The sequence below is a fragment of the Nomascus leucogenys genome, chromosome 22a (assembly GCF_006542625.1).
Source record: "Nomascus leucogenys isolate Asia chromosome 22a, Asia_NLE_v1, whole genome shotgun sequence".
Classification (NCBI taxonomy): Eukaryota; Metazoa; Chordata; class Mammalia; order Primates; family Hylobatidae; genus Nomascus; species Nomascus leucogenys.
In genome coordinates this window covers 23,852,363-23,872,011 of record NC_044402.1, presented here as the reverse complement: position 1 = coordinate 23,872,011, position 19,649 = coordinate 23,852,363, and positions in this window count along the sequence as shown.

Below are 19,649 nucleotides of genomic sequence, written 5' to 3'. Positions count from 1 at the left end.
GTTCTTGCTGTACTTCCCCCCACTGGCCCCACTCTCACCCTCCCACTGGCCCAGCAAATTCTTTGGAATTGTTAAAGATATGAAGCTGAATGTTTTTGGCTTTGTTTATGACATTGAGCCACACTAAATTTTTCTGAATGAAAGTCTAATGCTGTTTTTCTAAATAATATCTATGTATTGTTCCTTCACTAACATTCATATAAGGAAAAATGTGTTACATTTTCTATATTTCGAATGACTCCAGAGAAGCGGGCTCTGTGAGGATTTTCCTGAGGGCTAGCGTGAACAAAATACCTGAGGATCAAAAATCACTTTCTCTATATTTCTCAAATCCCGTGCAATTATAAGTAAATTTCTGTTTCTTCCCAGTGGAAAAAAGTTCAAATAGGAAACTAAAGCTGGGAGGAAACTTAGAAAACATATTGTACAATGCCCTCATTTTCTAAAATGAAGAAATGAAGCCAGAAGAAGAAACTAAGCCATGATATGAATTTGTGGCAGAACCAGAGCAGGAAAATAGGAATCCCAGCTACAAATTTATTGCTAGCATGAGGGAATATCTATATCTATATATGTATACATATAATATATGCATATGTATGCATACAATATATGATACATATATCCCCGCATGTTCACAATAAACTAACTGCATATATATGTGAGTTCACATATATGTAAATATAGCTTAAATTCTAATTTAATCTAACCTCCCTTACTACTCAAAATGTGATCTGGGAACCAGCAGTATTGCTGCCACCAGGAGCTTGTTAGAGATGCAGAATCTCAGGCTGTACCCCAGACCTACTAAATCAGAAGCTGCGTCCTAATAGGACCCCCAGGAGATCCACATGTATTAAATTTAAAAAGCACTGTTCTAACAATTCCTGATTTTTATGTTAATAAAGTATAGTTATTGAGAGTCCCCAAATAATCCAAACTTTCATTTTATGTGTTGATTTTGCATCTATCGTTTCTCTCCTTCACTAAATTTTACAGGCACTTTAAATGACTACAAAATGAAATGATATTGAAATTCGTCACTTCCATTCCATCCTTGCCTTTTAGTAGAAAGGGTTATCTTCAGTTCAGATTTTGCCTCCTCCTATTTAAATAATTGTTAATAGTATTGCATGTTTGTTCTTCTCTCAAAAGTGTGCTAAGTACATTGTACCCATTATCTCATTTAATCCATGCAACAATGGTAAGAGGTAATAATGATCACAATCTCCATTTTACATAAGAGAAGACTGAGGTTGGAAGAGATCAACCGACAGCTGCAATGTGTCAGAGCCTGGACTCGAACCTTGATTTAACTTAGTCCAGAGTATGAACAATAACTACAATATATAATGCTTCTGTAGTCCAAAATTCTAATTTTTTATTTTTTCCAACATTTGTGCCTCTAAAAAATTTAGTTATCTTACCAAGTAAAAATTAGATGTCAAATTTAGCACAATTCTGAGTGCCTTGTGGCTACTTGAGCAGTATTTGTCAGATAAATATGTGAATAAATGAAAAGACCCAAGTCTCTCTGATAAGAAAGCACATGGTCTCTCCATAACACCAGGAGAAAGAAGAGATGTCCATCAGAACAGACATTTCCCATTTGGGGGTTGTGTTCACTTGTCTCTAATCCTTCCACCCCCTTTCTGCTTTTCCTTACCTCTGACCTATATGTTACGGCAATACCCTATAGTTCTACTAAATTTTCAGTTTTTACTCTCCTATTGTAGAAAGTAGCCTGCCTGGGGGACTAAGGCCAAATGTAGTGACATCCTTCCTTGGAAGCCCTGAGCTACTATTTTAGGGATTCTCAGAAAACCCTGTGAAGTCTGAATCCTCTTTCATCTCCTGGGAATTTTAGAGCTAGAGCATCAGGCTTTAAGGCTTTGAGACCTTTGCACTCTAGTGTCAGTAAAAAGATCAAGAACCAGTCTCTGGGGAGGGAAGAAAAATATAGGGACCCTGAATGCGTAGGGCCTGAGAGGGATGGGGGATGAGGAGAAACCGGGGCTGAACCATTTCAGAGTCATTCCATGAGGACTGATGATAAGTGCAGGGCTGGCTTTGACAGGGTAGAAGGTGGCAGGAGTCAGGGCAGTGCCGGGAACCCCTGAGTACCCAACTGTATAGCTGCCACTTTCCAAAGATGTGATACAGGAAGACAAGGATCACACCTCTCTGAGCATTACTTCTTAATCTAAAAAGCGATGGGCTAGGATGTTTTTAGTTCCTTTTGTTTGGGAAGGTTTTTGTTTGTTTGTTTGTTTTTGGTAAAGGAGCAAGCCGCATTCTGGAGACAACTTCCCTGGGGCCAGCTCAATTTGGTCTGTGGTCTCTCCTCTGGCCTGGCCTTTTACCCTGATCAGTGGTTCTCTTGATTCTGGCGAACAGTCTCAGCACCCTATGATGCCCATTGCACCAGCTGATTTTCAGACCTTGAAAGGCATTGCAGTATGTTATGTTTCCACCTCCTGGGGAAACAAGAGAACAGGTACACCTAGCTTAAAGGGATGTTTCAAGATTTGCTGAAGGAATTTTTTTTTAAACTTCTGAGCTGACAATGCTGATCTGAATGTCAACCATTATTTTACTATTTTATTTTGTAAATGATTAGTATATTAAAGAGTCCTTGCCACATATGCATTCATTGATTCCGTGTGTGTGTGTGTGTGTGTGTGTGTGTGTGAGAGAGAGAGATTTGATTTAGTTTCCAGAGTGGAAAAAACCTCTTTGCTTACAAATTTATAGTCCTACAGCAAGGAATATATGAGAAATTGATTTAGGTATCCTCATTCATTCAACCCAGATATGTGGAGCATCAGCCATGTGTAGATATTATGCAGGAGTTGGAGATAAAGATAAACAAAAAATACAGCCTTTGATTTTAAGGAACTCCTACTACAGTGGAGAAGAGATAGATATGCAAACAGGTAATTATAATACAAAGTCAGAAATCATATAGAGGAGATGGCAATAGAGTGTTGTGGGAACACACAGGAGGGTGGAGCAGGCTCTGTTTGGGAAATTAGCTGAAGTTTCATGGAGGACATGCTATCTGCAGATGGTGAAGCTGCAAAAGTGGAATTGTACATTATTTCTCTAACCTTGAGATGACATTTGATTGCATAAGGGCTTAGCAATGAATCTTTCTCCTTCTCTGTGCTCTCTCTAGTCAGCAAACAATTGCAATTAGCTGAAATGAATCAAAGTAAATTGTGTAGGGTTAAAAGTAAAAGCTACCTTTTGCCAACATAGGTTGGCTCCTGGAAGTGCAGAGAGCACTCCATTTTATAGTTTTTGTGATTAAAGTTTTCTCCAGCAGTCCCTTTACTGGAAATAGGTAAGCAAAGCAAGTGGGCTAGCATGCAACATCACAGATCGTAGTATTTCATTCTTCCCTGCTTCTGGCGGACTTAGCAGGATGTCATCTGCCCGGCACACAAGGAAAATAAAATTGCTTGTTATGAGGCCCTGGTTACAGTGAAGAAGGGAGGAAGAAGGAGGAATTCAATCTTTGGCTTAGAAAAATCTAATTCTCTCAAGGTATATTGAAGTTTGCAAGGCAGTTATCTTTCTGAGCAGCTAGATGCAACCTAGAAATGTAGCTTCTAATAACCTTGGTGAGATTAAGTGAAGTTTCTGCGACTGTTGTCATCGCACACAGGTCACGAAGGTTTTGATGCCTTTCTCCCCCTCCCCTCAACCCGAGTCAGCTGTATTTGTGGTCTCTTCCAGGCTCCTCTACCCCGTGCCTTCCACCTCTTCCCCGCTGCCCCCAATCCACTGACACTCTCCATAGCAGGAAGGAGAAATAAGGGGCTAGACAGCTTTGAAGCATAAGTTTAATAGAAATTGATGGAAGTGGTTCAAGAGGGCCACCATTCTATTATTCTTGCTGCAAGAAAGGTTATCAGGGATTGATGGAGCCATACTCTCTTTCTGAAGTATTTTGTGACTGAGGAGTCTTGATGTTTACTGGACTTGCAAGGGAATTGGGACAGAAGGGAATTGAAAAGGAAATTGAACTGTAATTGATACAAGTTCAGTCACAGGATGGTGGGAGGGAATAGAGCTATGGGATGGTTTTTGGATGGGGTGGGAAATTACTGCTCCAAAGTTGGCATGAAGACCCTTTGTTGTAAAAAGTGTAATTTGAGAAGTCAATTTGTGGGTCTAGTTTCATGATAGAGGATGTAGTCTTTCAAATTGAAATATATATTGGTAAATATGCAAACAGACTTGGTGGCACTATCTTATGTCTAATATTCTTTGCATGTAACAGTTAATCTCTGAAGAAATTTAGGCTTCTTAGACAAAAGACACTTTAGCAGCCACCGCCTGGAATTCTGTATAATTGTATTTGGATTTTGATTTAAATTTAGTGTTTCTTCTTTTGTTTTTACTTATTTCCTTACTTTCATCCTCTCTTCCTCACTTCCTCCCTCTTTCTCTCCTATGTCTATATTTCTTTCTTATTTACTTATAACTTCAGTTACCCCTTCAAACCATACAGAAGGGAATAATGTTTTATAAGTATACCCCCAAAGTCCTTGCCTATACCACAATTCAGGCTGAGAAGTGACCTTCCTGAAAAATGAGATACCCACAGACTCACAAGTAGCATAGCTTTTCTTTTTTCATCATTTGCAAAACAGGCATAAATTTATTATTACCTAATGATTCTTGTAATTCTCAATGAAAGAAACCAATTTAAATTGCATAAGAAAGACAAAGGGAGAACTATTGCCTTACAAAAATGGGAAGTTCAACAATAGCTCTAAGGTTCCCTCTGCTAGAGGGAAGGTCTCCAAGTATACTGTTGGAGCTGTCTCTGCCATCATCTCTAGACTCTGTTTCTGTTTGTGTTCTTCATGATGATAAGCTGATGGCAGCGTTAAGCTCATATCCCACAGTAAAGAGTCAAAAAGAAGGGTTCTTTTTCTGAGTTTTAGGTAGTATTCTCTTGGAAGGAAACTGACATGCTCTGACTGGCTAATGTGCCCACGGTGGCTTAGAGAGTGGAGGACAGTGATAGGTCAGGTCTTTATTCCACTCTTACAGCCAGTGAACAGGTGGGCATTGTGATGAACAGTCTTGCTGGAATCAAATGGAATAGGAAAGAGACAGTGCCCAAAAGGAAAGAGCAGGGCTAAAAAGACAAATATAACAGATGTCTACTATTTTACTCTCCTGGTAGTCTCTCTTTTACGTGGCTTTCACTCTGGGAAAGGATAACATTCTCTTGGTAGGAATATATTTTGGTTCTTCCCTTTAGAAATCCCAAGTCTTATATAGACTCTGACCTCAACTTAACTTTTTGCCTTTATTTTCTTTTATTCCTAGAGTCACATCTAGGCTCCAACCAAACATGATCAGTCATTATTCTCTTAATATTTCCTTCTCCATGGCTTTGTTTTGAGGGTTCTAGGTTGTCAGACTAGGGTGCTTTCACAAATTAAAGAATAAAATTTTTAAAAGCTTCTATTTCTTTATTTCTGAAATTGCACCAAGGGTTAGAATTTTTTTCAAGATGCAATAACCCTGACTAGCATTTGAATAATGTCATTTTTTTCTGGTTCTTTTGTTGCTCTTCCAGCAAATTAAAGACTGTTGTGTTATATACCACATTGTCCTAATTTGTTATATGGCCCTCTAATTTTTTTCATATTTCTTTTTAGAAATATTTTTATATCTTTTTTTCTTTCATTGTAAGTATTCTGAACAATAGCAAAATACATAAAGGACGTAAATTATTGTGTTGTCAGAGGAGACTGAAATAGAGATAGTGCCCATGAATGTCTAAGAACAAAATCAGGCCCTAGATAAGAAAATCCCCCAAATCTTCTATAGCATTTTGGCTAATAGTGCCTGTTTTTCATTTTTGAGTGTGGATTGCCACTGTGACAGATGCAACAAAAGAGGTAGGAGATTCAATAAATATATTGCAAAATTAGGATCTGGGGGAACTCCTTGGAAAGTTTGCTTTTTTTGAGTTTTTCAAGCAATGTGAAAATGGGAACATCTTCATTTCCTGTATTGTATTCTTAGATCTTTAATAACCACAGTAGTATGGGGGCAGGGAAAACATTTTGCAGTTTTAGCTTATTAACTAGTACTTCTTTCGTTTCTAATACCCTCTTTCTCTTATTTCCCACACTGCAGTCTTCAGTCCTTCAGGATTCAATTTGTGCTTAACGGTCTCACTGAAGCTATCTCAGATAGCCTGGGCTGAAAATACTGTTTCTGTCTGTCATCTTCTAAAAAAGTTGTTCTCAAACTGTGGTCACTGGGTCAGCAGCATCAGTAACACCTGGGTACTTGTTAGAGCTGCAAATTCTTGGGCCTTGCTCCAGACCTACTGAATCAGAAACTCTGGAGGTGGGGCTTGGCAAGTCCTCCAGGTGATTCTGATGCACACTAAAATCCAAGTACCCCAACTCTAAAACTTAGCATTCTGCCTCATATTTACATGGGGAATGTATTATATCTGCCCTAGTAGATAACATGCTACCGGGAGGAGCTTTATGTCCTATTGCTTTTTTAGGCCCATATAAAAGGTAAAGGACATTGCAAACTGAAAGTTTGTAGATGAGCGGGCCTAACAGGGTGTAGGGCTTACATAAGAAAGAGATAAGGGATCAGGATCCTATTCCAGTTTCTCAGTTTTCCAAATTGCCTTCTTTTTTGACTGAATGGACTGGATAATTGTTAAATTCCTATTAAACTTTATGGCCAGATCCCTATTTTGCTTTATGTGGTGTCTGCCTGAACACAGAATAGATGTGCTCTCACGCTGTAGGCACTAGATGTACATTCGTTGATGATAATCTGCTCCATTTTTGTATTGTAGCAATTGCAGTACTATTGTTTAGAGCTTTTGTGGAGTCTGCTGGTCAAGTTTAAGTAAAGGGCAAATCCCCTTTAATTTAAATATATAGGACAATCTATTAAACATTTTTGTTCTTCAGAAGACACTGTTCCATTCCATCAAAACAGACTGTCACTCATTACAGGTGTTGCCGTAAGGCTGCTGAGCTCTCTGGGTGTCTAACCTTGCCTTCTTGTCATCAGCTATTAAAACTACCAAAACAGAAGAATACTTAACCACTGCAGCTGTTAAAACATTAATACATGCTTTGGTGAGTGCAAATTTAAATACTTTGAATGGACCTTTAGGGGATCTTCCTTCTCTTTTTTAACTTACAGTTCCACCAGAATTCAGCCATAGTGTTACCTTTCTCACTCCCTGAATGTACTCATATTTCTCTGCTATTCCCAGAAAAGGTTCAGTTAGCCGTTGGTCTAAGGAATAATGTTTAAGCTGTTAGTTTCTTATTTAAAATTCCTCAGCCAAAACTCCAGTGACTTATTGGCATTGCCTTCTGTCTTTGACTCCAAGCTTTTATTACCCTAAAATTTCAAGTGATGCTTATAGAATGGGTCAGGATAAGACTAGCAAAAAGGGAATCAAACGGGATTGTTTTTCATCTTACCTGCCTTTTGGAACTATAGTGCAATATCCAGCTCACAATCTATTTCTGATTCTTGAATTCTACATTTATCCCTGTTTCTCTCTTCTTATTTTAAATTCACATTCTGTCTTATACAAATGTTGGCTTCTTATACATTGTCTACTAAATTTTATAGGATTTTCTTCTAAACTTTCTGGTTTGCTAATTCTTCTGTATTTTCTCAATTAATTTGGGCTTTAAGGAATATATCAAATGTTACCAAATTTTATAACTCAGTTTCTTACCTTTCTATACAGCTCTAGATCACTATTTTAACTATAATCCACTTGGTTAACTAAGAACTTGCTACTGAAAACATGGTCTGTGTAGCGGTATCACTGACATCATCCCAGAAATGTTGTTAGAAATGTTGACCCCTGGGCCTACTGAAGACTTAACTGAATCAGAATCTGAATTGTAAAATTTGATAAAAACAGTTCTAATGGGCACCTTCCAATTAATGAAGCCTAGACAGAATTTTTGACTTTGTTCTCCATCCAGTTCCCCACTGGGTGTCCTCCCTTCCCATTCTCTATCTCTCGCTGTCCCAACCCCATTTCTTTCTTTCCTTCACTCCTCTCATACAATCTATTGAAAGGTCTCATGATATCTACCTGCAATGTACATTGCAAATGCATCCATTTATATCATTCTTCATGATAACCACTTTCTATCACTGTATGGTGTTCACTATATATGGTCACTCATCATGAATTAAAGTTATATTTCTACACTTGTCTTTCATCTTCAGTGCCTCCCTTCCTCTCATCCCAACGAAAAGGTAAAATCCTTCAGAGCAGGATCTTGTCTGCCTTGTTCACCTCTGTATCTCTAGCAAATAGAATGATAAATGGTGTGGAGAAGATGGCCAAAAAACATTAATTGAATTACTAAATGAATTGTGAGGGTTTTCACTTTCTCAAACAACATCGATCACAAGTTAGATGCTCCTTGATAGTAGGAATAGTTGAATTGGGACTCAACAGTGGCTTCTCTCTGGGTCTCATATTCTGATATGGAGAAATGATTCCACATTGAAAAGGGCATTTCCTTTATGAGAAAACAAACAAGTAAATTAATAATCAATACGGAGGATAAAAAGATTTGGGTCATATCCATATTTAGTAATGCACCAACTGTGTGACTCGAGATGTTATTTAAGTTTGGGTTTCAGTTTCCTCATCTATAAAAGGAAGACATTGCACTACATGCAGGCTGTTTACCATGTGTCATCCTGACCAAAGGTATTCTATGGTAAATGTTTTACCTACCCATCTCCCCCATTTTTCAAAACTTTTCTGACATACGTCAATGAGTAGGTCATTTGTGCTCATGTGTTATTGCTATCAGGGGTCATGTTAGCAGCTTTGAATCAATTATAATTTTTAATTGAAGCTGAATGTATTTAATTATATAATTTTGAGCTGTCCAGTTTTAATTCCACCAAAATTACCTCAAGAAACTGGGACACTGAAAGATGACTGACAAAGAGAAAAAATAGCATGACTAAAGCTTTTATATGCATGAACTCATATGTTATGTCCTATTTTTGTTATGTGTTCTAGGGGTGAGATTTCTCTATTTATTAATCTTATCAACAAAATAAGCTTAGTGTAGCCCACATACACAAAGATTACTGATCATGTAGCCTACAGTTTAAAAAACAATAAATTTTGAAGCCTTTGAACTGATGATTCTCTAGGATCTCTCTTTTGAAACACATAAACATGTACATACATGAACATACGCATTGCTTTCAATGGTTTATTGAATATCTTACAGCAAATTAAAGATGAGTCTGTCATTCAATTATGAAAGATGTTGATGTAAATAAGTTTATTCATATATTTCAAGAAGTATGTAGGGCTTCCAGCCAAGGTAAAGAAACAGAGAACACATTTACCCTCTTCCCCATAATAATAAAAATAACCCAGAAAATTTATGAAATGACTGTTTTTTAGACATTGGACAACAAAGAACAGTGACCTCTGAGACATGGGATGCAAGATGAGCCCTAAAAGTGCCCAAGATTACTGCCTGTTGAAAGCTTCAGGCTGTAGCTCAGGGAAGGAGAGACCAACTAAGCACAATAACCTCCCAGAGTTGTGATGGAGCTGGGAGTCTGGGGAGGCTAAGGCAGCTGGAACAATGGAAGGGGGAGATCTGCAGAGAAAGGAGCTTTGGAGATCCAAAAAAGACCCTATCGAGTCTTCATCTGAATATTGAGCAGTGTATGTATGAAGAAACTAGTCAAGACTGGGAAAATAACCATCCAAAACGATTAGCAGGAAGCATGCTGAGAACTGACACAGGACCAGAAATAGTTCCTGCCCCATTAGCCAAAGCAGAAAACTTCATAATTCATGGTACATTGGATAGAATACTCAGAAGAGTTTTGCTTCAATGGTGGGTTAAAATCAGACCTAGCCCTACATGCTGCAATGTTATTGCATAACAAAGCTTAAAAGTGGGCCGGGAAGTTGATTCTCTGTAACCTAACTTTGTCCCAGAACAAAGCTCAAGAATATGTACAGGAATACCAAAGTCTCCAGGACTCAATGAAATAAAATTCACAATGTCTGGCATTCAATAGAAAATAATTAAGCATGTGAAGAAGTAAGAATATACAGTCCATAACCCAAAATGTCACAGAAGACTGAATTAGTAGATAAGAATATTAAAACATATTTATTTTTCAAAATAAATTTTATTGTGTATATTTGAGGCTTAAAACATGACATTATAGAATACATATAGATAGTAAAATCTTATTAAAGTGAAGCTGACTGATACATCTATCATCTCACATAATTCCTTTCTTCTTGTAACAAGTGCAGCTAAATTCTACTTCCTTAACAGAAATCCCTAATGCAACATAATTTTATTAACGTTAGTCCTAATGTTGTATACTTGATCTCTAAACTTGTTCATCCTACATATCTGCCATTTTGTATCCTTTAACATACAGTATTTCATATTTTCAATAACTTAGAGGTAAGATTGTAGATGTTAAGTAGGAATATAGAAGATATAAAAAGATCCAAATTAAACTTCTGGTCATGTAAGCTGTAATGTCTGAGATAAAAAAAAAAAAAACTGCCCTGGATGTGACTAACATCAGATTAGGCATTGTAGAAGAAAAGATAAGTAAATTTAAAGATTTAGCAATAAACACTATCCAAAATGAAATACATAAAAGGCAAAAAAAATGAAAAATTCAAGATAACTTGAAGTTGTTTAATGTTGTGTAACTGAAATCCTCAAAAGAGAAGAGAGAAAGAATTGAGACAGACAGTTTTTAAATAAATAATTGTGGAGGAATTGAACGTGGACACAAACAATGGTCATCAAGTCCTGGAACAGGTAGCCGCTTGAGGCATTCATCTGGCACTGTTTCAGAGAAATCTTTATTTCAATCTATTCCTGTATGTTAGTTATTGAAAAATAACAGACAGTCGCAAAAGCAAGTTGATGTTTTTGTGTTCTTTGAGCCCAGTCATGAAGGGCCCTAGTGACTGGGCCTCACACCAAGCAAATAGTTAGAAAAGAGCTAGGGTCCCAGACCACGCCAAAGCTTCATGAGACCTCTCCTCATCTGTGCACGGATGGGCAGCTGACACTGGAGCCCAAGCTGTTGCTTCCTGGTCTGGTGATGCTTCCTCCATAGTCTGGTGAGTGTATATATATATGTGTATTTTTTCTTTTCTTCTCCCTTTCCCACTGTGATTTGCTTATTATATCCGTATTGACATATGCTTGGGATAAAGGCTGTTTACCCTCATACATTTCCAGCACAGAACAATAATGTCTGTTAATTTTTAGAATTTGAGGAAAACTTTAAACCCACAGATACAGGAAGTTCAAAGCATAAGAAACCCTAAATACATCATAATTAATTATTTAATGATTTTCCAGAGAAGAAAAATCAGACACTGGAATCCTAGAACATTATTGAACCTACGAGTGGTTTGGAGACTCCTGACACAATAAATCTCAAAAATACTATGCTGAGTGACAAAAGCTAGACCACCCCTCCCCACTAAAAGAGTACATACTATATGTTTCCATAAGTATAACATTCTAAAGAATAAAAAATATAATGACAGAAATAAAATAATTTGTTTTTCGAGATGCAATGTGGGGGAGTGATGGTGAGAACAGAAGGAAAGAAGTAGAGAAAATGACACAAGGTAACTTTTTGGGGGTGATGAGCGTGTTCATTTTTCTAATTGTGGAGATGGTTTAATGAGCCTATACATATGTTAAAACTCATAAAATTGTGCAACTTAAATATGTGTAGTTTATTATAGGTCAGTTATACCTGAATAAAGCATTTCCTTTAAGCAAAAGTGTATGGTACTTTCTATGTGTTGTTTAACATGTTAAGCACTTTATGTGGAGTATGTCATTTTGTCTTTATAAAACCTTGTGAGATAAACACTATTATTGTTCTCAGGAGGCTTAATGATATTGTTTGGCTTTGTGTCCCCACTCAAATCTCATCTTGAATTGTAATCCCTAGGTGTTGAGGGAAGAACCTGGTGGGAGGTGATTGAATCATGGGGGCAGTTTCCTCCATGCTATTCTCATGATAGTGAGTGAGTTCTCACAAGATCTGGTGGTTTTATAAGTGTTTGGCAAGTTCTTCCTTCACTTGCTTTTTTTTCCTGCTGACTTGTGAATATGTGCCTGCTTTCCCTTTGCCTTCTGCTATGATTGTAAGTTTCCTGAGGCCTCCCCATCCATGTGGAACTGTGAGTCAATTAAACCTCTTTCCTTTATAAATTACCCAGTTTTGGGTATTTTTTATGGCAATGTGTAAACAGACTGATAAACTGAGTCTTGGCTAAGCAAAGTTACTAACCAAAGCATACAAAGTCAGAGAAAATGTCTAGACCTCAACTCAAGTCTTGCAGAATTCCAAAACATCTTCCCCATCCACTATTTTACATTCTAGGGTTAAATAACTGAGAAATTATTTTTGGTAATTATTTAAAAATTTCTCTTCTATGAAAGATCTTCCATTAGCATTTCAGTTTGGGGATTATAGGACATTATTAGTTTCCATTCATATCCTCTAGCTCTTTGGCTTTTTCAACGTTAACTGCCCTGCCATGATGGCCTTAGGCCTTTGGGACGGCAGAGGCCAATGGGTTCTGTTTCACAATTTGCTTACACTGACTCCTGCCTGTACTTTATTCAAGGTTTCCTACTCTCCTCTCCTGTTCCTTCTCTCCTTGATTCTATGCTTCAAGCCCCAATTTTTGGTTCAGATTTTCTATTGAATTATTGCCTCATTAGGTCTCATTTTCCCAGAAAACTATCTTTGGCCCTCTCCACCTTATATTTTGACTATTGATTCCATGGGATTCTTGGCAGTGACAGCACACAATGCTCTGGGCAGGAGACCCTGTTTCCACCAACCTAGGCCACGCACAAATCCCGTGGCTCAAATATCTCTAGAGAACAAAAATCAGATACTGGAGTCAGTGAACCAGATAAACTTTCAGAGATTAAACAGATTTGTTTTAAAAAAGAGTGTCTGCTGTTGTGTTTTGATGGCTGTGACATTGCTGTTTGGAGCTGTGCTGTACATCATCTGCTATTGTTACATTTGTTATATCAATCAATCAGAGGCAATTATGAAACTGCCATCTCCATCCTTTTCATTTAGCAAGGCTGTCTAATTCTGCAACTATTAATAACCTTTTTATTCCTCTTAGTGTATCATCCTTTTTTTCTCTGCTTCTTTTCTGCAACTTTTTTGCTGGTACTGACCTGGCTTGTGAGACAGTTGCATGTAGAGGATGTTAAGAAATTAAAGAAGGCCGGGCGCGGTGGCTCACGCCTGTAATCCCAGCACTTTGGGAGTCTGAGGCGGGCGGATCACAAGGTCAAGAGATTGAGACCATCCTGGCCAACATGGTGAAACCCCATCTCCACTAAAATTAACAAAAATTAGCTGGGCATGGTGGCGCGCACTTGTAGTCCCAGCTACTTGGGAGGCTGAGGCAGGAGAATCGCTTGAACCCTGGAGGCGGAGGTTGCAGTGAGCTGAGATCACAGCACTGCACTCCAGCCTGGTGACAGAGGGAGACTCCGTCTCAAAAAAAAAAAAAATTCAACAATATTGGTTGCACCAGCTTGAAGTAATAGGGAATTATTTTCATAGTGCTGCCTAGTATGTACATGACACCATTGATTATGTAAGTATTTTTAGATGGAGAAAAAAAATTTTCTTAAAGTGTGTATCTCAATATGATCATTTGATTGTATAAGAAATCGTTTCACTGGTAGAGGAGAGTCGGGTGATTTCACCAAAAATTTCATGTCATGTCATAAACTTGCAGTCTGGCCAAGAAGCAGAGAGTTCACATTTATCCTTCTCACATCTAGTATACTAAGGAATAATAATGAAAATAAATGTTTGCTTCAGTAGCATGTGGAATTTTGAATTGGCACCTAAAATTCTGCCTCAGAAAGCTTCATTTCTGTGGCGCCAGAGATTTTAGAGATGAAAACCAAATGCTAAGTGTGTGCTTACACCTGGGCTGTAAGTCTCTCTGCCCAATGATCTGCTTTCACTTAACAAATGCTATGTAGGAAGAGAGGGATGCAACTTCATGGCAGCTGACAGGAAAGAGGAAAAATTGAATATCTAGAATTACAACTATCAATCTTGATTCTTTTGCTTATAAGCCATTAGACATTGGATGAGGTCCTTAACCTTTATAATTTCATTTCTTTATCTATAAAATAGTGGTATAATATGAGTGGTCTTCGAAAAGATCATGGGAATGTGTATTATGAATGGATTTCAAAAATTTTTTGCACCCAAATAAACTCATGCTAACATCTTATAACACGTCTGAACAGAATCTAGTTTGAAAGACTCAGAAGGATAAGGCATCAGTTTGAAAAGAGGCCCTCTAAGTGTAATGTGAATTCTGCTAAATATTTTTATTTATTTATTTTTTAAGACAGGTTCTTGCTCTGTCATCCAGGCTGGAGTGCAATGGTGTGACTATGGCTCACTGCAGCCTCAAAATCCCAGGCTTAAATAATCCTCCCACCTCAGTCTCCTTGGTAGCTGGGACTACAGATGCATGCCACCATGGCTGGCTATTTTTTTTATATTTTGTAGAGAAGAGGTCTCACTATTTTGCCCAGGCTGGTCTCAAACTCCTGAGCTCCAGTGACCCTCCTGCCTCGGCCTCCCAAAGTGCTGGAATTACAGGCATGAGCTACCATAGCTGGCCAAATTCTGCTAAAATTGAAACAAGAATGAATAGCAAATTTATGGTCAAGCTTGGGTGGAAGGGTGGCAAAATCATTGATGCTATATGAAAGTTTATGCGGACTATGCCCTAAAGGAATCAGAAGTTTACAAATGAATGATTTGTTTTAAGATCCACAGCAGCATACCATCCATATCAATTTTTGAGGAAAAAATTTATCTTGTTCATGTCCTAATTGAGGAGGACCAATGATTAACAACATTAACAATAGCCAATACCATAGACATCTCTATTGGTTCAGGTTACACAATTCTGCCGGAATAATTAAAGTTGGGCAACTTTCCACTCAATGGGTGCCAAAACTGTTGTGCCCAGATCAACTGCAGACAAGAGCAGAGCTTTCAATTGACATTTTTAAAAAGTAGGGTTAAGATTCTGATGCCTCTCTTCAAAGAATTGTTATAGGAGATGAAACATGACTTTACCAGTATAATTCTGAAGACAAAGCACAATCACAGCAATACCAAGAGGTGGAAGTGGTCCAATCAAAGCAAAAGCAGACGATCTATGAGGAAAGGTCATGGCAACAGTTTTTTTTTAGGATGCTCAAGGCATTTTGCTTGTTGACTTTCTGTAGGACCAAAGAATGATAACATCTGCTTATTATGAGACTGTTTTGAGAAAGCCAAATCTTCAGCAGAAGAATGCCCAGAAAAACTTCACCAGAGACTCCTTCATTATGACAATACTCCATTCTTCTCATCAAACAAGGGCAATTTTGCAAGAGTTTTGATGGAAAATCGTTAGGTATTCACCTTGCAATCCTGATTTGGCTGCTTCTGACTTCTTTTTGTTTCCTAATCTTACAAAATCTGTGAAAAACATCCATGTTAATAATGTAAAGAAGACCACATTGGTTAAATTCCCAGTACCCTCAATTCTTTAGAGATGGACTAAGTGGCTGTTATGATCATTTATGAAAGTGTCTTGAACTTCATGGAGCTTATGTTGAGAAAGTTTATATTTACATCTTTCAATTCAATTTTTCATGGAGTTTTTGAAGTTCCCTCATATTATCTGAAAGATTAAATAAATGAATATATTGCTGACAGATAATTGGCACTTGATCTGTAACTAAAATGACAATCATATTGACCTATCCTGGTGCTTTAAAAAAAATAACAATCGATTGAATTCCAAAAACACATCCACCACGGAACATGTTTTCTTCTCTACTCACAAAGAAAATGGTTAAAAAGTAGGTCTTAGGTTTTTATTCTCTTCCGCCTGATTTACATTTTAGTGATTGCCTCATCACTGATTTTATACTAAATTTAGAGGTGTGACTAAATAATTCTGTTTTGCAGCATAAATTAAAAAATAATACCCTTAGAATTGTACTTCTTATTTTTCTCTTACTTCTCCTTATCAACATAAAATATCATTTACTGAACACCTATACACAGTGCATGGCATACCATTCCTTGCTCTTTCTTAATTTTATTGGCTTTTTCTAAAATGTCTTTTATTAGAGAAAGGAAATAAAATCATTGAAATGTATGACATTTCTTTAAATAAATAGGGATTTATATAACTCTCGAAAAGAGATAGTATAAATATGTATTTTAGTAACATTTTTTCACAAACATTGGTGACAGTAGTTTCCCAAACAGTAACCATATATTCAAAATAATGAGACAAAACTGTTAGATGTTGGAAGAAAGAGGCAACTATTGTTTGTTTTCTAGTTTTTTTGGGTACTCATCAAAATATGTTTGTTTTTCTCCTTAGTGTATCATCTTGCTTTTCTCCTAAAAGAGAGAATTTTACCAACTTCCTTAAGAAGTAAAAGCAACAATATAAAAATATTATGGTGTGCTTCAAAGTTTGACTGTTTAACTAAAGTAGTTTATAATAATGAGGGATCAGAAAGTGGAGTTTCCTTCTTGTTTGATCAAAAGGATGTTTGGGAGATAATATTTAGCTGAAAATATGGAGAACACTAAATGGAAGCTTTATCCTTTAACACAAAATGTGGAAGCAACCCATAACATATTGCTTAACTGTTCTGATTATGTACTCAAAACCAAAATTTCACGTAACCTGGCACTGGGTAATCTATGGTCATGTAAAACTTGCTCAAGTAGACTAACCATGGTGGACTTTCCATTTGAGTTTCTTTGGCCTATATTCTCTAAAATCTTGCACCGAAAGGAGAATTGACTATGTCTGAAGGAGATTTTGGCTCTAAAACTGGCTGCCAGTATGTAACTGTGGGAAAATTGCCTAGGAAGCAGATCCATTGCAGATCCATCATCCTCCTGATGATCTGTTAACCAAATAACCAGTTCTGATCATTTTTAACAACGTTAGTCAGCTTAACAGGAATATGAATTAAACTAAGTCTAATATGGTAACTGAGAAAAATGGTCAAGAATTTAAAAAATCATAAGACGTTCAATTAAAAATGCTATTTTCCAGCCAACATTTTGACTTTTATACATGTTAGAATTGTTTCAGTTACTTCTTTTGGATGTGAATTTGGATGCTTTTGAATGTCATTTTATATTTTTTCAAACTTCAAGCACTTTTAATATTCTGTTGCCAATACCTCAAATGGCATATCAAGTTTCAATTTGTATCTGTAACAATTTAAAATTTAAATTTAATTCAAAAGCATGTGAAATAATCACAATTTTAAATTAAATTAAATTTTAATTTTAAATTAAGCTTCCATTTTAAGTGGAATTAAATCTTTATTTTAATTTAAGTTCAATTTTCAGTTATTTTGATTAAGGAAAGATTGAATTACATTAACTATTTAAATTAAGAATTTAAAATTAAATCCAAAAGCATCTTAAATAAACATAAATTGGAGAAAAATCTCATCAGATGGGAAACGCAGAAATTCTATTTGCCAATAAGAGACAATTGGGATAGTTATAAGTTAAATGACATACTGGACATAAAAGGGTTAAAAATTTCAAAGTGTGTAAAGAAAGTGGAGCTGTTCAGAATATTTTATTACAGTAGATTACATGATTAGTACCTCTAATATTCCTTGACTATAAATTAATAAATGCAAAGAATTTTAAAAATTGACTGAAAAATTCCTAAAACTGCTAAAATCTGACAAAACAGAAATAATGTTAAAATGGATCTAGAGATCAACAGAAACTGAGAAATTCCCATTTTAAATGTTGACATTTCCGTTTTGCTAGATCGTTTATTGTGAGACACCAAAATTCAACCTTCCTTTTAAGTTCTTAAAATATTCCTGTTTGATTTTTAGTTTTCTCATCACTTAAAGGTATAAAAAGCATTTTCATCAAACCAGTACACTTAGTAAATAAAACAAATTAGATGTTTAGAAAGTTGGGTTTTGCGGAGTTAATTTTCAGGAAAACATGCTGCCGGTTGCTAACATCTGTAACCATCGGTTTCTGTATCTGTAAAATGAGAATGATGAAAACGTTGCCATCTTCTTCCATATCTGACATTGTGAAAATGCTGTACCTAACTAATTGTCTCATTTAATCCTGACCACCAGCCAGTGAGAAAGGTATACATGAGGAAAGAGATACTCAGAAAAGTGATTTACGAAAAAAGAGGCACAGCTAGCAAATGATGGAGCTGAGCTTCAAACCCAAATGGTATCACTCCGGAGATCAGGTCTTTAGGTGTTGGGCTAAGGGGAGGCCATGTTTTTTTTGTTTTGTTTTGTTTTTTGAGACTTTTTTTTTTCTCTGTCACCCAGGCTGGAGTGCAGTGGTACAATCTCGGCTCACTGAAAGCTCCGCCTCCCGGGTTCACGCCATTCTCCTGTCTCAGCCTCCCAAGTAGCTGGGACTACAGGCACGCACCACCATGCCTGGCTAATTTTTTTCACCTTGTTAGCCATATGGTCTCGATCTCCTGACCTTGTGATCCACCCACCTCAGCCTCCCAAAGTGCTGGGATTACAGGTGTGAGCCACCACGCCCAGCCTCTAGGTCAGTCCATGTTTTTTGTATTGAATTCCTAATGATACCAATAAGCTAACTCTTTTTTTAGTTGGATGTATATATGCACATATATATATATATATATATATATATATATATCCATGTGCCTATATGTATATGTGCATGTATGTAAATGTACATATATATACACATATAAAACAGTACTATTAAATTTTCTGGTCATTTTTTTTCTCTTGAGACTAAAAATGTCAAATGTAAGCCCTCTCAAGAGGCTAATATGGTACATGAACACACACATTTCCTCTGATGTGTATGTGGACCATGTGAAGATGAGGGAGAGGGAATGGTGGGATGAATGATAGAAGCAAATTATTAATTACAAGGGAAAATGAAACGCCTACCAGCGGACAACTACCCAAAAGCATGTATGCCTTGAACAAAGTAAGATTGGCATGGATTATTCTGAAATCAAGAGAACTTCTGGGCCATTAGTCCTCATTGCTTCTCATTAGCTTCTGTGGAATTACATAAACTAGATTTTTCAGAGATGTGTAGTGAACTAGGGCCACAGACATCTCTTTTCTCTCTGTTTGCGGGGAGTTTTCCCTTGCCATCTGCAGTTTACTGCTGTGTATGTGGTGAACTTACCACGTTCTGAAAATTAACAGATAATACCTGGCTATTTTTTTCTAGGCTGAAAATCTGATGTAAAATGTTAGCTTGCCCAGTGAAAAAACTCTTTCATCCATTTATCCCTTAAAAATATAATGTATTAGTACTATGTTTCAGATACTGATAGGCTTCAGGGCTACAAAGATGAAAATGATATAGTCTCTGCCTTTTGGGGTTAATAGTTAATAGGAAAATCAGACAAACAGAAAATTATAGCATAATCTGATAAGTACAATGTAAAAGATTGAAGGTAATAA